The sequence below is a fragment of the Schistocerca cancellata genome, chromosome 1 (assembly GCF_023864275.1).
Source record: "Schistocerca cancellata isolate TAMUIC-IGC-003103 chromosome 1, iqSchCanc2.1, whole genome shotgun sequence".
NCBI classification, from domain to species: domain Eukaryota; kingdom Metazoa; phylum Arthropoda; class Insecta; order Orthoptera; family Acrididae; genus Schistocerca; species Schistocerca cancellata.
Genome location: NC_064626.1, coordinates 804,783,004 through 804,805,008, shown reverse-complemented (window position 1 = coordinate 804,805,008; position 22,005 = coordinate 804,783,004).

Here is a 22,005-nt window from a genome sequence, read left to right as displayed (position 1 = left end):
CCCCCCCCCCCCTCCCTCCCGTACCGATACAATTCCGCTAGAATCTTATTGATTTTAAGGGCCAACAGGACGGTTTTCATCTCAACCGATGTTGACTCAGGCACTTCTTCTTCCATCGCCTGTAATATCTTCGGTTCTTTCTTTTCTACCTAATCATCATGATCTAATACTTCTGAAAATATCTTCCAAAGGCATCTACTTGCTCCACTGAAGGGACCACTCTTTTTTCATTAGCCGTTAGGATTAACGTTTGCGGTCTATAAATACCGCTCGCAAAAATTGCCAAAATTTGTTGTATATTGTACAATAATAACCATAGAATAAATACTTCGCGCTTCGTCAGCTTCAACAGGAGCCACCTGCCGACTGGTACTTGTTCGCTCCCTGAGCTGATATCACAGATTAACTGCTACACAACTTCTATACAGGTACCAAACGCTCATCCCACTGCCTGCCTAAAGGGTAATCTCCGCGTCAACTGTGATCATGGGTCCAGCAGAGATGACTGTATTTTCCATACATTGTAATGGTTTCGATGCTGTACCCTTAAACGTTCGACGATTAACTTTTTCGAGACGGAGCTATAGCTTGGATGTTGTGCAGCAAGCACATCACAGTCCCTTCATGTCTTCGCCAGCCATCCGAGAGCAAGTAACGGACTCCCTGCAACATTCTGCATCATCCTACACCAGACAATAGCAGCAGCTGAACTAGGAAATTACTGTCCCTTGCTTACGCCGTCTTTGACACAACAACAGTAACAGCTATGTTTGAAGTGGAGCCGTGATTGGGAAACATGGTCTGCTGACGAATGGTGGTGCATGTTGTTCAGCGAAGAATCGCGGTCCTGCACTGCCATGGATGATCATCGTCGCCAATGTGGGGCAACGTGGGGAGAGTTCCCACTCTTCCAGTATTTTGGAAAGACGTAGTCGTGCTGCCGCTGGTGTCACAGTCTGGGGAGCATTCGGTTATGACCTCCACGTCTGGGCAGGTAGCGACTGAAGTGAATTGCCTGCTTGATGTTGAGGTGCGCCTGTAGGCTGCAGGGTTCTCAGGTCTCGCGTGGAAACAGCTGTGACGTCAATTCCGCTCAAGTTCCAGTATCCATAATATCAAGGACAAGCTACAAAAGTTGTGAGCCAGAATGTCTTAGGACACCCTTACCAACCGCATCGGTCCGTGTCTCCAGGCTAGAGGGGTGCAACGTCGTGCAGACAAGTGGCCTCTTACAGCCAAGTTCTTTGTAAATTTTATTCGATTTTGTAATCACAGAAGTAACTTCTCAACCCATGTAGTTGTATTTAGCCTCTCCTCCTCTTTAGATTGGTTCAGGTCTTTTAGTAGGCAGTACAGAAAAAAAAATACCCTGTCTTATTCACAGGAGTCATATACTCATTCTCCTTAATCGATTTGGGAAAACCGCTGGAAACCTAATCGGGATGGAGGGACGGGACTTAGAATCTAGCTCCTTTCGAATCCATGTCTTTAGCCTCCACCACAACACGAAGTTGCACAGAGTGGAGGCACGCACATCTCAGGGCGTCAGATGTCCTCTTCCACGAAGTCTCGTAAGATATACGACAGTAAACTGTGAATCTGGAGCTATTTTTAGTGATGAATTGTGTGAATTTGTGTATTTGAGAGACAGACATAACGTCCATTGTCGAAATTATACATAGATATTGCTATTAGCATTATTACAGGATCAGAAAACACTAAAATAAAATTTCAAATGTAACCATAGAGTTTAACGTCCTGTTGACTTTTAGGCGACTTGGGAGAGGAAAGTATTATTATTTTATAACAACTAGGACGATCTGGCCTGACGTGACTTTGGATACCCCAAGAATACGGGCCAGACGAAACAAGCGTCGTTCTAAAATGACTGTTTTACAATACACGTCAAAGAAGCAGCAAGTAACTCCTGGATTCACCCCTAAATCTCGGGAAACAAAAGCCGAAGCATTTGCAAGGAGATGTTAAACAGAATAAATTTAAAATACGTACCTTAGGAGTAAGAGTGCTGCAACACCTTCTGGTACATGTCACTAGAACGCCACTATTTATCAAAACATATGAGGTCCCTTCAAAAAATTACGGAACATTCGTAATCTGGCGCCAATGGTGTGCTGAAGCGAACTGCAGTTGGCATCCCTGCACACGCCTCTGTTTAATATGTAACTGCCAGAATTTTCATTGTTGTATGTCCGTTGTTCAGTGCTGTATTGAGTAGAACAGTTTGCGAATTTCGATATGGCAGAGTTAGACGAGTAACGTGTCTGCATTAAATTTTGCGTGAGATTAAAGAAAACCTTTACAGAGACACAAAAAATGATGCAGGAAGCCTACAGTGATGAGTGCTTAAGCTGTAAGCGGTGTTACGAATGGTTCACGCTATTTAAGAATGGCCGGACGAACTTAAAGATGATCCTCATTCACGACGCCTTTCGACGTCCACCGACAACGTTCATGTCAGGGACGCCGACAAAATTGTACCTGCCAATCAAGGACTGACTGTCCAAGAGATTGTAGATGAGCAAAACATTTCAGTTGGATCGTGTCATGAAATCCTGACACAGCATCTTGGAATGCATCGTGTTGTCGCCAAGTTCGTCCCGCGGCTCATGAGTCATGCGTAACGATTACACGAAAAACGAAATCACTACGCTGCCTCATCCTCCGTCCTCTTCAGCTCTGGCCCCTGCGGACTTTTGTCTGTTTCTGAAGTTGAAAAGCCCGTTGGAAGGACGAACATTTGCAACGACAGACAAGATAAGAGAAAATTCTCAGATGGCGCTTCGCACGATCCAGCAAGAGGCGTACCAAGACTGCTTCCGGAAGTGGAAACGGCGTAGAGAGAAGTGTATCAATTGTGAAGGAGAGTATTTCGAAGGAGGCCACGCACAGTAAGTCAAATGTAAGCGAAGAAAAATTTTGTGGGCCAACTTCCGGAATATTTATAACAGACTTCGTATCGCGTCAATGATTCATTTGCCAGCCGGTGTGGCCGTGCGGTTCTAGGCGCTTCAGTCTGGAACCGCGCGACCGCTACGGTCGCAGGTTCGAATCCTGCCTCGGGCATGGATGTGTGTGATGTCCTTAGGTTAGTTAGGTTTAAGTAGTTCTAAGTTCTAGGGGACTGATGACCACAGATGTTAAGTCCCATAGAGCTGAGAGTCATTTGAACCAATGAATCCTTTACCGTGTCACTTTCGGTTTCATAATAAAGTGTTATTATATATTTTATTGCTACGTCCGCAATGTTATAATCATTTTCAGCCTGTTTCTGTCTGGACATGTGTGGCTGACTATCGACAACACGTCAACACGTACAAACATCAGAAAAAATAAACAACTTTCCTGAGGTCTGACCGGGACGCTGAGCTGGTTTGTGATTCGTAGTGTTTATTTGCTTTAGAATGTTTTCTTTGCTGCCATGAGTCTGCATAGAAGCGAGCTGCGCTTCAGTGTTTACTTTTTAAAAACCTCCGTAAAACGCAAACAAGCGATCCTTGGGTGCGCGCCAAGCTGTTGCTCTCTCTACGCTAGGCGCATTGATCCTATCATAAAGACCGAGCCAGCAGCTGTTCAATTTAGTGTCTCCAGCCGAACTGTGCTGTCCGCTTTCGCGTCTGCCCGTCCCCGACCGCGTTTCCAGCGCGCCGAATATCGCTCAACTGACTAGGGCAGTTCCCTTTCTTGAAGCCGTCCATCTGATTGGCTACAGCGTATTCTACATTATTTTACACTTTAACATATTTAAGTAATCAAAGGTTGACCACTTTCACGTTCTAAATAAAGGAACAATAATATCCATTACATTATAGACGTTAAATTCTTTCACATAAAGCAAATACAATTTCCTCCTTAACTTTGAATGTCACGGCCAGTAGCCTTGCAGCAATGTGCTTTCTGATAAATAAATAAAAACAAAAGTAACTATTATGCACAAAACTTTACAACAAATATTGTATTACCTAATGATTCAATATGGTGTCATGCTGTCATCGTTCAATGTGTTTCGTATGGAGGAAATGATGGTGTGACGCTTAATTGTAAATACTGATCATTTAAATTTACTATAGCTTTTAAACAAATAAAGTTACAGAGTTGATATTTAACGCTTGTATTTTTAATGATGCTCTTCTATATGAAATCTGGATCGTTAAAATCGGGTAAAGCGTTCAGATTTTAGCATTCAGGTCTTTGTTACAAAACTTGTGAATTTCAATTTAACAGTTAATCCTAAACTATTATAGATATGATGAATATTCAAGTTTTATTGGGATCACCATGAAAACTTATGGAGCATGGCAGATTAAAATTGCTGTGGCTTTATTCCCTGCATTACTACGGAATTAAATATTTTTCGTAAATGTTTCCCATTATGGTCGATCTTGGGTCCGTCATGTTTAATACTTCTACGTCTCCTTGGGCACAAATGGCTCTTACTGGGTTTCCCTATGACGTAGGTTCTCGTCTGCCTCACTCGCACACTACAGCTCTTAGGCCTCAACAGACAATAGACGCCTGTGAGTTTCCCCATCTCCCGCCCTTTGTGGCATCCGTCCTGGACGACAGGGTTCACAATTCCTGAAGGCTGACTCTTTCGGCCATATACTTAATGAGACTGAAATGCTCGTTAACTCACAAAAGCAGCGAAGAATTAGACCACAAGTATTAGCTTCTAATGAAGAGAGAAACCAGACGTGCTAGCAGATAGCATTTCCTGAAATAGGCGAGAAACCAAGCAGAAATTACGGAAAGTACAAACCAACATGGCAATAAACTGTTTTTTCGATCTTAAATACAAATAAAATTATAAATATCTTTCATTACAGGCCACTGATCACGCTTTACCTCAATAAAGTGAATCGCGTCTGGTAAGAAAAACACGCATTTTCTTGTAGATATTACGACAGAACAAAAATTCCCTCAGAAATTATTAAGCAACTGCAGACAGTATGGCCACACAAATGAAGAATTTAAGAGGTAAGTTACTTTTCTTTCAGTACAGATCTCACATTGCATTTTTGCGGGCAATCGGAATTTTCAGTTGTTGGTCTAAGTAAGCAGATTAATTTACAGTGGATAGTTAAGGTAATCTTGAACAGCTGTTTTCTTCCGAATTTAGCAGTATCTTATTTTTTGTATATTTGAAGTCAAACACTGCACTTCATGTTACGTAACTTTCATTATGTACTTCAGTATTGAGTTTCAGTTAAATAGTTTTCACTGAGCACACAATTAGTTTCTTTTGAGATTTCATGAGGTCCGTTTTCATTAATTCAAATTGAGTATTTTACTAAGATTGAAGTTTTTTTCACGACACTGTTCACAAGCACAATACAGAGTCAGCCAACCGTCAGTATTGCTCAGCGGTTAAAGACTATATCTTAACGACGCGTTACACGAGGAGAAAGTTTTTGGAAAATAATGTTTAGTATTTCATAAATTACATAAATCCTTACACATGTAGCGAAGACCTTTCATAACACTAAATTACGCAGCGAGATTTGTAATTCGTTTATTCGTTGCCTTTGCGTTTTCTGTAACGTATTGCCATCGGATCTTGTGGAGTATTTCTTCACCATTAAGATTGTTGTGGACATTTCTGTAGTCCGCCGCTCGTGGTCTCGCGGTAGCGTTCTCGCTTCCCGTGCACGGGGTCCCGGGTTCGATTCCCGGCGGGGTCAGGGATTTTCACCTGCCTCGAGATGACTGGGTGTTTGTGTTGTCCTCATCATTTCATCATCATCCAGGAAAGTGGCGAAATTGGACTGAGCAAAGATTGGGTAATTGTACGGGCGCTGATAACCACGCAGTTGAGCGCCCCACAAACCAAACATCATCATCATCATCATCATCACATTTCTGTAGTCGTACGCGTGAGGCATTCGCATTGGAGCCACGTTCAGTGATTAGCATAGACTTGGCGCAGGCACGGATTTTTCGTAATTCGAGTAATCAAGCTAATGCGAAACTACACAGAAGTAGTAATGGAATCACTGTTGATACATTGTGGACGTGGGATGGCGGCTGGTCGAATATTTGTTAAGTAAAATCACCAAACAGCCGTACGTTTTAAGACGTTCTTTTATTTCGTTTTGACAACCTGCTTCACCACTTCAGTATGCCTTCTTCAGGCTCCTGATGAACTTCATGTATAAATATTCAGATGTATTATTTTGATGCTATCAGGTCTTCGAAGGAAACACTCGAATAACGAACACACGGTACCCAGACATTGATGACTCCAATACGCCAATATCAGTACATCTGAATGTCTATACACGAAGTGCATCTGTGGCCTGAAGAACGCACACTGAAATGTCGAAACTGGTTGCCAAAATAAAATAAAAGAACTTCTCAAAATGTGCGGCTGTTTGGTGGTTTTCCCGGATAAAAATTTTTTAATGGAGTATATGCATATGCCTACTTTGTCAGAGAGTTTTCCATGACGTCAGTGCAACTTTTGTGAACGTTAGGGTAGTGAATAATAGCAAGACAGACGCTGCTAGATGCTAGCACTGAACATAGCAGGATGAGTAACGGAAGACGGGACAGAACATGAGGCAATGCCCATAACTGAGACAAAAGTCAACAAATCTCTGTCACACCGCTTATGAGCTAAAATGCTTATGTGTTCGACAATTACCTGGAGTTACTCAGAACTCGAGAAATAAAGAGGTCAATCGTGAACCCTCTCGGAGAGTAGAATAAAGGTTCATGTCGTTTTGTCGAACACAAAACGTTGTGATCACTATCAACGGGTGTTAGTGGCACATTGATCCAGTGCAGTTTCGCATTAGAATTCTATGTGAGAGCGCTCGAATTGCTACAGTATTAATGTCAGTGGTGTACGAAAAGCAATTATTTAATCTTGCCTCGCTTTCCAGGGAGAGTTGGCAACCCTTATCAAAAGTTTTTCGCGGTTGTAGTTAACTAGAACATTTGGGTTGCATTCAAAAAGTATTGGTATAATCAATCATTCTTCAGAACGTTCATTCGTGATCAGCGACCGGGGTATTACTAGGTGTTCAAATGTGTTTGAATTCCTAAGGGACCAAACTGCTGAGGTCATCGGTCCCTAGACTTACACATTACTTAAACTAACTTATGCTAAGGACAACACACTCACCCATGCCCGAGGGAGGACTCGAACCTCCGGCGGGAGGGACCGCACTAGGTGTCGTAGCGAAATGGCGTGCATAACGAATCGCCTGCAGCACGTGAACTTCCACAACAGGCGTTTCTTACTTATTCACTCTTACATCAACACCACGGACAAGAGAAGTGATGGCCTCCACGAGTAGTATGACCACCTGCGACAGTATTATAGACAGGCGGCTGAACCGATCCGTGGGATATCTCAGCCAACGGTGGCATACGACATTTACATTTACCCACACTTCAGTATATATGGGAAGTCTACAGATGCCGGGACTCGAAACACCCGTAGAGACGTGTCGGCATCTGACGAAGTCACGTGTCACCTGCGGCCCGTCTAGCCGCTGCGTGTGCTCTAAAGCCTTACATTTATTGGTACATTCCATTCGTCGACTTCAGCTCTCACTTCCCATGTCCTCTAACGTTAAGATAAGACTTTTATTTTCTCATGCTGATCCGGCTGTCGTTACACTGCAGGTGCGGCAACATATATATATATATATATATATATATATATATATATATATATATATATATATATATATAAAACTTCCTGGCAGATTAAGACTGTGTGCCGAACCGAGACTCGAATTCGGGACCTTTGCCTTTCGCGGGCAAGTGCTCTACCAGCTGAGCTACCCAAGCACGGCTCAAGACCCGTCCTCACAGCTTTACTTCAGCCAGTACCTCGTCTCCTACCTTCCAAACTTTACAGAAGCTCTCCTGCGAACCTTGCAGAACTAGCACTCCTGAAAGAAAGGATATTGCAGAGACATGGCTTAGACACAGCCTGGGGGATGTTTTCAGAATGAGATTTTCACTCTGCAGCGGAGTGTGAGCTGATATGAAACTTCCTGGCAGATTAAAAATGTGTGCCGGACCGAGACTCAAACTCGGGACCTTTGCCTTTCGCGGGCAAGTGCTCTACCAACTGAGCTACCCAAGCATGACTCACGTCCCCTCCTCTCTCTCTCTCTCTCTATATATATATATATATATATATATATATATATATATATATATATATATAGAGAGAGAGAGAGAGAGAGAGAGAGAGAGAGAGAGAGAGAGAGAGGAAGAGACGGCTAAAATTTTATGGACATTTAAAAAGAATAGAAGAAACACGGATTACAAAGAAAATTTTTAATTACGTTAGTAAGCTGAAAAACACTGTAGGATGGATAGAAGCAGTAAAGAAAGACGCCCAACAAAATATGTGTTACAGAAGAAATAATACGTGACAGGAATAACTTTAGGCTACTTATAGAAAACGCAAACTATGAAGAAGATGCGCCAAGACCTCGACCCAAGAGAGTGTGGACAGATGAGCAGAGACGAGCAGTTGGCGAGAAAATGAAGAAGTACTGGGAAGAACGGAAGAAAAAGAAACACCATAAGTCTTAAGCTGTATGCGGTCCATAGCTGGCCAAATTCATAATATATATATATATATATATATATATATATATATATATATATATATAGGGTGAGTCCCCTAACGTTACCGCTGGATACATTTCGTAAACCACATCAAATACTGACGAACCGATTCCACAGACCGAACGTGAGGGGAGGGGCTAGTGTAATTGTTTAACAAACCATACAAAAATGTACGGAAGTATTTTTTTAACACAAACCTACGTTTTTTAAATGGAACCACGTTGGTTTTGTTAACACATCTGAACATATAAACAAATACGTAATCAGTGCCGTTTGTTGCATTGTAAAATGTTAATTACATCCGGAGATATTGTAACCTAAAGTTGACGCTTGAAACCTCCGACGTTCAGTTGCGTGTTGTAACAAACACGGGCCACAGTCGGCGAGCAGCGTCTGCAGGGACATGTTTGCGATGACGACCGTGTTTACGAGTGTGGCTGTAGTGCACTGTTGTGGTTTGGTCTAGCTGTCGCAGTGTCCCCATGTAGCGCTTGCTGCTATTGTTATTCTGCATTCGTCTCCGCACGCAGACCAACTGTAGTACACCGTGTTACCAGGCGTCTGTGATAGGGTAGTGTTGTAGGAACTGTGACCATGGTGTATTCGAACTCTGAAAAGGCGGAGATGATACTCATCTATGGCGAGTGTCGACGAAATGCAACTGAAGCCTGCAGGGTGTATGCAGAACGGTACCCGGACAGAGAGCATCCAACGTGCCGCACATTGCAAAACATCTACCGCCAACTGTATGCAACAGGTATGGTCGTAGCACGCAAACGGGTCTGTAACAGGCCCGTCACAGGAGAAGCGGGTGCAGTTGGTGTGTTAGCTGCTGTTGCCATGAACCCACACATGAGTACACGGGACATTGCGAGAGCCGGTGGACTGAGTCAAAGTAGTGTCATGCGCATACTGCATCGTCACCGTTTTCATCCGTTTCATGTGTCGCTACATCAGCAACTACGTGGTGATGACTTTAATCATCGAGTGCAATTCTGTCAATGGGCATTAACAGAGAATGCGTTGCAGTTCTACCTGTTTACCGATGAAGCGGGTTTCACAAACCACGGGACAGTGAATCTATGGAACATGCATTACTGGTCCGTGGACAATCTTCGCTGGCTCAGCCAGGTAGAACGACAGCGACCGTGGACTGTAAATGTATGGTGCGGAATCATTGGCGACCACCTCATTGGTCCTCACTTGTTTGCAGGGGCCCAAACAGCTGCAACATACATCGCGTTTCTACAGAATAATCTGCCAACGTTGCTCGAAAATGTCGCACTGGAAACGCGTCGACGTATGTGGTATCAGCATGATGGTGCACCTGCACATTCCGCAATTAACACTAGGCTGACCCTTGACAGGACGTTCGACGGGCGTTTCATAGGACGTGGAGGACGCATAAATTGGCCAGCCCGTTCTCCTGATCTTACACCTCTGGACTTCTTTCTGTGGAGTACGTTAAAGGAGAATGTGAACCGTGATGTGCCTACAACCCCAGGGGATATGAAACAACGTATTGTGGCAGCCTGCGGCGACATTACACCAGATATACTGCGGCGTGTACAATATTCATTACGCCAGAGATTGCAATTGTGTGCAGCAAATGATGGCCACCACATTGAACATCTATTGGCCTGACATGTCGGGACACACTCTATTCCACTCCGTAATTGAAAACGGAAACCACGTGTGTACGTGTACCTCACCCCTCATGGTAATGTACATGTGCGTCAGTGAAAAAGACCAATAAAAAGGTGTTAGCATGTGGACGTAATGTGCTGTTCCAGTCTCTTCTATACCTCAGGTCCATCACCGTTCCCTTTGGATCCCTACGTAATTCGGTGCTCTCCGATACACACGATCGAACAGCGGAGGAGTGGTACTCAAGCGTCAACTTTAGGTTACAATATCTCCGGATGTAATTAACATTTTACAGTGCAACAAACGACACTGATTACGTATTTGTTTATATGTTCAGATGTACTAACAAAACTAACGGGGTTCGATTTAAAAAAAACGTAGGTTTGTGTTAAAAAACATACTTCCGTGCATTTTTTTATGGTTTGTATTAATCAATTACTCTAGCCCCTCTCCTCACGTTCAGTCTGTGGAATCGATTCGTCAGTATTTGATGTGGATTACGAAATATATCCAGCGGTAATGTTAGGTGACTCACCCTATATTCAGGTCCTCTAGTTCTGTGCTGCTGTATCGCACTCTGATAGTTCCTATTGTTCTCCCATCATCGCCGTAGTTCTAAGCGTGGTGGCTGAATAACCACATTGGTACACTTGATGTAGATGCGTGATGCATAACTCACGTTCTCCGAATTTACAGGTTGTGTGTTGGTCACAATTCGGTAATAATTGTTGTGAGTTCAATTCAATATTCGGTAGCAAATATAGAAGGCAGAGGAAGACAGAGTTTAACTGCACATATTTTTCGACGTAGCTCCCTTTTAGAGGAAAACACTTTGTGCAATGTTATATCTGTGAACAATAATTTACGGTCCTTGAACTTCGATTTTGTAAGAACTTTAAAGTACACAGCTACGACAGTCATGAGCTCCCCACTGGACACAAAATGTTTTCCAGCCACTAATTTCTTTAGTGCAGGAATATCTGAAGGGCTTATTTCAATAGTGGTACAAGTTCCTTCTGTGATACAGAGTCCTAAAGTTAAAAGAGCATCGAAAAATCTGCAATTTGAGATACCATAAATATTCAAGTATATATGATTTGTTGAAATAAGCCCTTCATGTGTAATCGGAGGGTGCGACATCTTCATCGTGTGGATGTCTCAACAAGTCGTCTTTCCGCTGGGAAGGCATTTTTTGCGGGCAGATACATTATCCTAATGATGGAACTACGTTTCTTTTCAATTTCAGACTGTCTGTCGCTTAGCTACTTTTTCCATACGATTGATCTAGAAGTCTTTCGCAGTAGTTGCCAGTTACTTACTTATTTATTATTTTTATTATTTTACCCTTCGAAACGCAACCAATACAGATAAACTATTTTGCATGTAAGGAAGTACAGCCACTTCCCTTTCTGACGGATAAAATCGATTTCTTGTGATAGACTTAGGGTGTCCCACTTTTAGTAGCCGGTAGTCCAACTCACCTTCAAGAAACCCATTTCGCTTTTGAATTCAATCGATCATTCCTTAACTCTTTCAAATTAAAAAACCGACTCCTTATAGGCCTTATAGGCCAATTAGCAACTGACCAAAATAAATGTGTTACGACGGATGGTGTTTCTCTTTATCCATTTCAACATGACACACCACACAAGTTCTTCGTAAAGTGCCAAAACAAAAAAAAAAAAAAAGAAAGACAAATTTTTTCCATACGTTATTCCGTAAAGGTACGAACACGAATACAAAATTTAAAAAAAAAATGGTAGATATCGCAGTTTCTTGTTACCAGTCGGAGAAATTTTAACAAAACTCCTTTTGTTTAGAAGTCGCTAGTGAAGTAAAATTCGCGACAAACACTGCTCAAACGGCAAAAGGCAGTTACTATAGGTGCATAACATGACGTGTGTAAGCGCAAAATTTCTTTGACGGCAAAGCTATCCCTGTGGGAAACCGAGATATTTCTTATTGTCCTAACCCCAGTAGTCGTGCTTGGACGAAAGTTGGCTCATGTTCTTTTTTTATTTCTGCGGTGAATAAGCCCGCACTTGTTTGTTGAAGGACTGTCACATTAAACGGCCCATGGATGAGTGGAGCCGAATTCAGCGCAGATAAATTCAATGTTGTCTCCGTCAGTAAGTGCTGTATAGTAACGGCTTTTTTGCAGCGATTAATAATTAGTTTCAACACAATGTCGACATTAACAACTCGCTTCGAGATCGAGGCGTGGGCGTCGGTGGTTTGTGGAGGAATGGTCAGCAACTGCGCAGGCCTCGCTACAGTGCCTTACAGTACTGTACGGTCGAGCGCACTTTACTCGCGGTCCATTAAGCCGCGCGGGACGGCAGACAGCAGACAGCAGACAGCGGGCAGTAGCGGCCCAGAGACCTCGGCCACCAGTCAGGGTCGCCGTCTTGTGGTGCGCCGCAGTCGCAGAGACAGCGCACTGCCGCCTTAACGTTACTGCCCACTACAGACCGATGCGAGGCTACGGGAATTGTCTCCGCCGAACAGCTTGACCATCTCAAAACAAACTGACCCTCTGACACTGACAATCGAGCTAAACGGCGGCACTCATTATGAGATTATCATCACCGTCATCATCATACGCTACACTTCCCAACAGGAAGTGAAGTACGAGGGTAATCCCAAAAGTCAGGTCTCCTATTTTTTATGAGTACGTAGACCAGTTTATTTCTACAATGGTTGACATCAGTTTACACCTTGGACATTTAGCTATTTTTCGACATAATCACTATTTCCGTCGATGCATTTTTGTAGACGCTGTGGTAGTTTTTGCATGCCAATGGCATACCAGCTCGCTGCCATGCTGTTTAGAAAGTTATGAACCTCTTCTTTCACATCGTCGTCGGAGCTGAATCGCTGGGACCACAATTTACGCTGACAGGTACTGTGAGACCCTGAAAAAACTCAAACGGGTAATTCAGAACCGGAGAAGAGGATTGTTGAGAAGGGCGTACACATTCTCCATGACAACGCTCGCCCACACATCGCTCGGCAAACCGTTGCTCTCCTGCAACAGTTTCAGTGGAACATAATCACCCACCCACCCTATAGTCCTGACATGGCGCCCAGTGACTATCACCTGTTTCCTAGGATAAAAGAACATTTGGCCAGAAAGCGATTCACCTCCGACGACGAGGTGAAAGAAGAGGTTCGTAACTTTCTGAACAGCATGGCGGCGAGCTGGTATGACATGGGACTACAAAAACTGCCACAGCGTCTACAAAAATGCATCGACAGAAATGGAGATTATGTCGAGAAATAGCTAAATGTTCAAGCTTTATACTGATGTAAACCATTGTAAAAATAAACAGGTCTATGTACTTATAAAAAATAGGAGACCTTACTTTTGGGATTACCCTCGTAGCTATAACGGACGGAGAAATAGAAATTAAGCTCTACGGCTTAGAGGGTATGTGATGCTATTTCAGTGATCACAAAATCAAGTCAGATTTACAAAGAACTTGGCAGTATGACCCGATTTATCAGTATGATGTTGTACCCATTCTGGCCCAGATTCACATTTGATTATTCGGTTGAGAGTGGTGCTACAAAGCCCTTGTTCCCCCCTCGCCAGTCAAGCTGACAACTACGGATGTAATTAGTTCTTGAAATCCTGCATGCTGGCACTGAGATAGATTTGACATGCAATGTGGTCCCATACGTCCTATTGGGGGAAGATCTGGGAATCTTGATGGACACAGGCGTACCTCAACATCACACAGACAGTTCATGCCAGTTTTGGACGAGCATTATAATGTTGTAGGACAGCACCATGACACTTTCACGTGAGAAGTAAGACATAAGAACGCAAGATGACTGTTACACACTGTTGGAACACTTCCTCAGTCACTCCTAGCCGTCACCCGAAGTGATACCTGATGTCCCGTTGTGCCTCTGCAAAACGTTGGAAGAATATCACGTCTCCCTAGGTCGCCGCCATACTCGCCGACGATGTTTATCTGGGGTAGTGCTGAACGTCATTCCATCACTTAACACAATTCGACATCATTAATCAGCAGTCCATGCTTCCCGGTCACGACACGACTCCAAACGCAGCCGTTTGTGTTGCGGTGTCAACGGCAGCCTACCAGTCTACGCATGGGACGGTAATTCCCTAGTCTGCATACTGCTAGTCTCCGACCAGTGGTGCTGAATGACAGAATGATGCAGGGAGTCCATACGTAATCATATACAACCGCTCGCTCGACGAAATACACTACTGGCCATTAAAATTGCTACACCAAGAAGAAACGCAGATGATAAACGGGTATTCATTGGACAAATATATTATACTAGAACTGACATGTGATTACATTTTCACGCAATTTTGGTGCATAGATCCTAAGAAATCAGTACCCAGAACAACCACCTCTGGTCGTAATAACGGCCTTGATACGCCTGGGCATTGAGTCAAACAGAGCATAGATGGCGTGTACAGGTACAGCTGCCCATGCAGCTTCAACACGACACCACAGTTCATCAAGAGTAGTGACTGGCGTATTGTGACGAGTCAGTTGCTCGGCCACCATTGACCAGGCGTTTCCAATTGGTGAGAGATCTGGTGAATGTGCTGTCCAGGTCAGCAGTCGAACATTTTCTGTATCCAGAAAGGCCCGTACAGGACCTGCAACACGCGGTCGTGCATTATCCTGCTGAAATGTAGGGTTTCGCAGGGATCGAATGAAGGATAGAGCTACGGGTCGTAACACATCTGAAATGTAACGTCCACTGTTCAAAGTGCCGTCAATGCGAACAAGAGGTGACCGAGACGTGTAACCAATGGCACCCCATACCATCACGCCGGGTGATATGCCAATATGGCGATGACGAATACACGCTTCCAATGTGCGTTCACCGTGATGTCATCAAACACGGATGCGACCATCATGATGCTTTAAACAGAACCTGGATTCATCCGAAAAAATGACGTTTTGCCATTCGTGCACACAGGTTAGTCGTTGAGTACACCATCGCATGCGCTCCAGACTGTGATGCAGCGTCAAGAGTAACCCCAGCCATGCTTATGGAATGTCGACTCAGTTATGCGACTAGATTCGTGATTTCCTGTCAGAGAGGTCACGGTTCGTACTAACTGATGGGAACTCATCGAGTAAAGCAGAAGTGATTTCTGGCAATCTCCAAGGTAGTGTTATAGTCTCTGTGCTGTTCCTTATCTACACCGAAGCGCCAAACAAAATGGTATAGGCATGCGTATTCAAACACAGAAATATGTAAACGGGCGGAATACGGCACTGCGGTCGCCAACGCCTACATAAGACAAAAACTGTGTGCCCGACCGAGACTCGAACTCGGGACCTTTGCCTTTCGCGGGCAAGTGCTCTACCGAAGCAGAGCACTTGCCCGCGAAAGGCAAAGGTCCCGAGTTCGAGTCTCGGTCGCAGTTTTAATCTGCCAGGAAGTTTCATATCAGCGCACACTCCGCTGCAGAGTGAAAATCTCATTCTATAAGACAAAAACTGTCTGGCTCAGTTGTTAATTCGGTTACTGCTGCTATAGTGGCATGGATCATCGATATGGGCTTTCGAAGGCCCACTGCTGGCTACACGACGCAAAGCTTTACGCCTCATTTGGGGCGGTTAACACTAACATTGGACTGTTGACAACCGGAAACATGTTTCCTCGTTTAAAATTGTATAGAACGGATGGGCGTGTTCTGATTTGGAGACAACCTTATGAATACATGGACCTTGCATAACAGGAGACTGTTCAGGCTGGCGGAGGCTCTGAAATGGTGTGGGGTAGTGGTGTGGGCGTGTGCAGTTGGAGTAATACTGAACCCCTGATATGACGAGTTACTACTCTGACAGGTGACACATACGTAAGCATACTGACTGATCACCTGCATCCATTCATGTCCATTGTGCATTCCGATGGGCTTGGGCAATTCCAGCGGATCAATGCGACTCCCCACACGTCCAGGATTGCTACAGAGTGGCTCCAGGAACACTCTTCTGAGTTTAATCACTTCCGCTGACCACCAAACACCCCTTGAGGACATCTGTGATGAGCACATGTTCAGAAGAGATCTCCACCCCCTCATATTCTTACGGATTTATGGACAGCCCTGCAGGATGCATGGTGACAATTCCCTCTAGCACTATTTCAGACATTAGTTGAGTCCATGTCACTTCGTGTTGCCGCATTTCTGCGTGCTCGTGGGTGCCCTACATAATATTAGGGAGTTGTACCAGTTTCTTTGCCTCTTCAGCGTATATAAGTGATTTAGGAGACTATGTGAACAGCCGTCTTGGATTTTTTGCAGATAATGCTGTCGTTCGGCGTCGGATAAAGTCACCAAATGATCAAAATCAATTTCAAAACGATTTAGATAAGATATCTGATTGGTGCAAAAATTGACCTAAATAATGAAAAGTGTGAGGTCATTCGCCGTTAAACTTCGTTTACACGATAAATCAGTCAATTTTGAAGGCCGTAAATTTAATTAAATACCTAGGAATTACAATTACGAACAACTTAAAATAGAAAGAACACGTAGAAAATGTTTGGTGAAGGCAAACGAAAGACTGCGTTTTATTGGCAGAATACTCAGAAGATGCAACAGATCTACTATAGAGACTGCCTACACTGAGCTTGTCAGTACTCTTTTGGAGTACTGCTGCTCGGTGATCGGATTAACGATGTACATCGAGAAAGTTGAAAGAAGGGCAGCACGTTATGTACTAACGAGAAATAGGCGGAGAGTGTCATTGGCATGATACGGAATTTGCGGTGTTTAGCATTAAAGGAAAGGCGCTTCTCGTTGCGGCGGGATCTTCTCACGAAGTTTCTCTCAGGAACTTTCTCCTCTGAATACGATAATATTTTGTTAATGCCGACCTACATACGGGGAATTATTGTGAGGGTGGTTCGATGAACTCTGCAGAGTAGCCATGTAGGTGTAGGTGTAGACGCAGTCCATTGCTTGCTCTTGGATGGCAGACGCAGATGTGAGGGTTTTTTGGTTCACGATACCGTGATCATCCCTTGTGGTGGTCAGACGTGATCGACCACAAACTTTACGATTAGTATGCCTGCCGTCACGTTGTCAAGGAGTCCAACATCCGAATGCCTCACAAATCTAGGTACTGTACGATTCGACCAGCCGGCCAAACGGAGATCCACAATGAGACCCTTTCAAACACTGCCGGATATTAATAATGCAGTCTCATAGGACTACGTGGCATCTTTGTGTACTTCGCTGTAACCAATCCACATTTGGTGTTGTTGACGCCCCTGATATACCCTACCAGGTCGGATAATAACATTGAACACGAGCAACATTAATTCACTCTGGTGACTGTTCTACCTGTTGGAGACAATAGCAACTCTAATCATTTACATACCCGTCGACGGTGTCTTACATTGACATGCGGCAATGTATTACGGGTGTATAATTTTTTTTTCCAGCCAGTGCGCTTGAGATCCACTGGTAGATAAAAGTCTCGACTAGACTTTTCTATGCGTTACGGATTTGATACATATGATTCCATGTTGCTCCTGTATTTTTAGTAATGTCTTTTACCTACCTTCCGTTAGAGCGTCGTCCCGGTCTTTAAAATCAAGAAAGAAATTTTTATGGTCCACTTGACATCTGCCCGTGTTGCCACATTTCCCACCCAGCTTCATGTTTACGTCTTCCGTTAATATTTTCTCTATTCTGTTTGCTTATTTCCCAGTCTTTCCTAGAAATTCCCAGCATGCATCTCTCCATAACTCGGTGAGCATGATTTTGATGGACTTCTCGTTAAAGGTCCATGTCTCACTGTCGTATGTAAAAACTGTTAATACATCATTATAGCCAACTTTCTGCTGTAGGCACAAGGAAAGCTTAGCTACTTAATTTACCAAAACCTCTGCTAGCTTTTTTTTACTCTATGTTTATCTCTCTTCCTGTCCAACATGTTGTTGTCTTCACATACTAAAAGTACAGTACACGATCAGCTGGTTCGATAATTTCATCGTTTATTTTTACAGTATTATTTTAAATAAGAGGGCTACTGATAAATTAATCTCCGACAGCCCATTAAAAATAGATATTTTTTTTACGCACAGTTGTATTTGACTTAACTTCTCCACACAGTCGCCACCCAAATGTGAACATGTGTCTTACCGTGACATCAGCTTCTTTGTCCCTTCATCAAAGAATGGCATCATCTCTGGCTCCAGCCAATTGTTGGCAGCATCCCTGATATCATAGTCGGTCTTGAATGGCTGTATAACCAGCCACTCATTCATCTTGGGGAAGAGATGAAAGTCACTTAGCGCGATAGGGGTGTTGAAGAACCTAACAGCCAAAAAGTCTTTTTCCTTCGTTCGATTCGCAGCATAGGTTTCACATTTTCGTGAAGGAGAATGATTCCTTCGGTAATCATCTCGCGCCGTTTTTTACTACGTAATGTGCCCATGTCTCGTCCACGGCCATGAATCCTCCGCCTCTTCATGATACAGCTGAAGAATTGACAAGGCCGAAGCTATTCTTTCAGTTTTATGGTTATCAGACGTTTTGGTGCCCACCATGCACAATGATTATGGTAACCTAACCTCTCCGTGACAGTGTTAAGGGTGATTGCCTTTGAAATATGAGGCACACCTTCAGATCGTTCGGAAACTGTGAACCTGCGTATCTTGGCACAATTTAGTCAACATGTTGCACAGTTTCAGCAATCATATATGAATGTCTTCCTGGCACACATCAACATGCTCATCTGTGCGACCAGCGTTGAAGTTTCTGCACCACTCCTTCACAATAACATCACTGATGACCCGATCCCCACACGCACGACTCAACTGACGGTGAATTCCGGTGGCATTGACTCTTTTTGCTTACAGGAAGCGAATGACAGGACGTGCCTCGCACCTGGCGCGAGACGAAGTAACGCAGTCCGTTACAGTCACTAGCTGTTTACATACTGACAAACAAAAGAGAGAGCAGAGTGACACAAAAAAGGTAGAAGTATTTATTTATTTTTAATACCCAGTCAGAGGTTAATTCATGAGTAGCCCTCGTAATGGCACATTTTAGTCATACTGTAATCGATTATTTTCTGATTTTCCCTGTTAATGTATATATGAAACACCATCTCAGCGGCTTTTAAGCAATGCTTTAATTTTCATTACCGGTTACGTCAAGTGAACATCTTCAGCCGACAGGTGCCTAAGATTTTGTGAAGAGCTTTGGTACCCATTAAAACGGCTTCAGGTACTGTCGCCTGAAGACGTTCACTTGACATAACCGGTAATGGAAATGAAGCTTTGCTAAGCAGCTGAGATGATCCTTTACATATGCCTTATTGTATCAACAGGTGTGGCAGCACATTGGAGAACATGAATAAAATTATTTTATTAAGTTATTCTATTCGTAGCAGCACATCGTCACTACAGGCAAATACTACCTTGTCGACAAAACGAAGATGGCATATTAACATGTATTCCTTCTTTGTTTTCGTAGTTTTGGGATCTGAAAACTTGTTAATCATGTTCTACTTCGCAGGTGACCACAGTCACATAGAAATTTTTGAAAGAAATTTCACCGTAGATTTGTATTCATTTCTTTCACATAATCATGATATCGGTTTTATGACCATTCTCAAGTGCAACGAGAAACGTCGAAAAATGTCCAAGTTGCGCCAAAGACATGTCATCGTCTGAATTACATTTATCTGGTCTTACAAACCAGTCATACATAGTATCAAGGGATATTAGTACATATCAAAGACACATAATATGGCTGAAATTTGAAGACTGTGAAGAGCACGGAAATGCCACGTACTCATGTGAGACAGCGTTATTAACAGCTAATATAGTTTGAAAGGCTCATAATTGTCGGTCTCAATTTGGTGGGCAGGTCGAAACATGAGAGCAGGCATACTAGTCGTGAAGGTTCCGGTCGGTCACGTCTTACTAGCCTAGGGGAGTATCGCCGTACTTTGCACCCAGCACATCCTAACACGTTCACATCTACGTCTCCATCCGAGAGGAAGTACTGGGCTGTCTGCAATGTTCTGTGTCATTTTGCATGATTGTTCGGAGACCAGCTCCATCCGGGCTAGTGAATTGTCGTCCTACGCGTAGGCTGCCGTCAACACCGCAACACAAACGGGTGCGTTTGTAATGGGGCCGTAACCAGGAAGCATGGACTGCTTACGAATGACGCCGCATTGTAGTCAGCGATGGATTGCTATTCTACACTATCCCAGATGACCATCGTCGGCGATCATGGTGTGGTGCTGGGTCGAGTTCCCATTCTTCCAAAGTTTTGGAGGGGCATGCTCTTGGCGTCATGGTGTGGGGAGCCATCGGGTATGACTTCACGTCAGGCTAATAGTGACTGAAGGAACTCTGACGGTATAATAGTACGTCACGGAAATCCTGCGTCCTCAAGTGTCACCTCTCACGCGGCAGTATCGTTCTGCCATTTTTCAACATCGCAGCGGTTGTCCTCATATGTCAAGTGTCTCTATGAAGTGTGTGCGTAGTGCTGGGGTAATCCAATGGCCAGCAAGATCCCCATATCTGTTCCTATAGAACATGTGCGAGATCAGTTCGGACGCCAACTCTTTCCGAGTGCCTGCATCCAGAGCATCAAGGACCAGTTACAACAGTTGTGGACGAGCACGTCTCAGGAGAAAGTAAGACAGCCTTATGACACCCTTTCCAACCGACTCTGTGGACGCATCCAGATCAGGGGTTGTGCAACGTGATACCGATAGATGGGCTCATACAGTCAAGTTTTTTCTTAAATATGACTCTATATTGTAACCATTGAAATAACATCATAGATCCTCTCAAACCCTAAGGTTTCATTTTGTTTCCTCCGTCACTTCTGGGTGCTTTTAGCTTTTTTTTTTTTCGAACAGAGTATACTTTGCACCCCGTATACCTCAAACAAACTACAAATTGCTTCATGTCTTATTCCTACGATACAGCGTTGCAAAAGTAACGTTTTCCTGTTGTTCCTATAGCTGTAATTTCAATGGCCAACAATGTACGTCGCTTCTTATATTACCCATAAATACGTGGCACAGGCAAGATATTCACTACTCTTTATGTACTCAAGTATAAACCCCCATGTTTATATTATTGTCTGCAGGGGCCGCCGCCACTGCAGTACACGTTGTGTAGCGACTCATAAAAGTACTCACCTGCCCAGTTACTTCAGCTCTGGGGCTCCTGTGAGAGAGTAATCACCGTACTAACGCTGGTTTTATAGATAGTAGGATTTTTAGGATTTTTAGAGACCCTAGGATTCTTTTGTTTATGAAATATAAAAATTCAGAATGAAGAACATTGTACAGACGATGAAAACTTTTGTTTTTCGCGTGCAAGTATTCGAACGTTCAACAAGAATACTCGGATAGCTCGGACTTACCATTCTTTTAGTTATATTGATGGTCTAATTCTTGTACTAAGATGGGTCGCATGTAATAGGAACTAACAAAATAATGTCAGTTACAAAGATATCTTGACGTTATAGGATTTCTTGGGACAGATTAAATGATCAGTGTTAACATACAGAGAAGGCTAGAAATTCGAAACGGCGCAATGTTTATTTACAAAAATAGGCACTGAAAACGAAAAATTAAATACCCTTTCTGTTAAACGTACACCACCGTGAACAGTCTTTCGTTTCCCCTGAGAGATATTCTTCCCAGACCTTTCCTCATTATTTCAGCAAATGGTTCAAATGGCTCTAAGCACTATGGG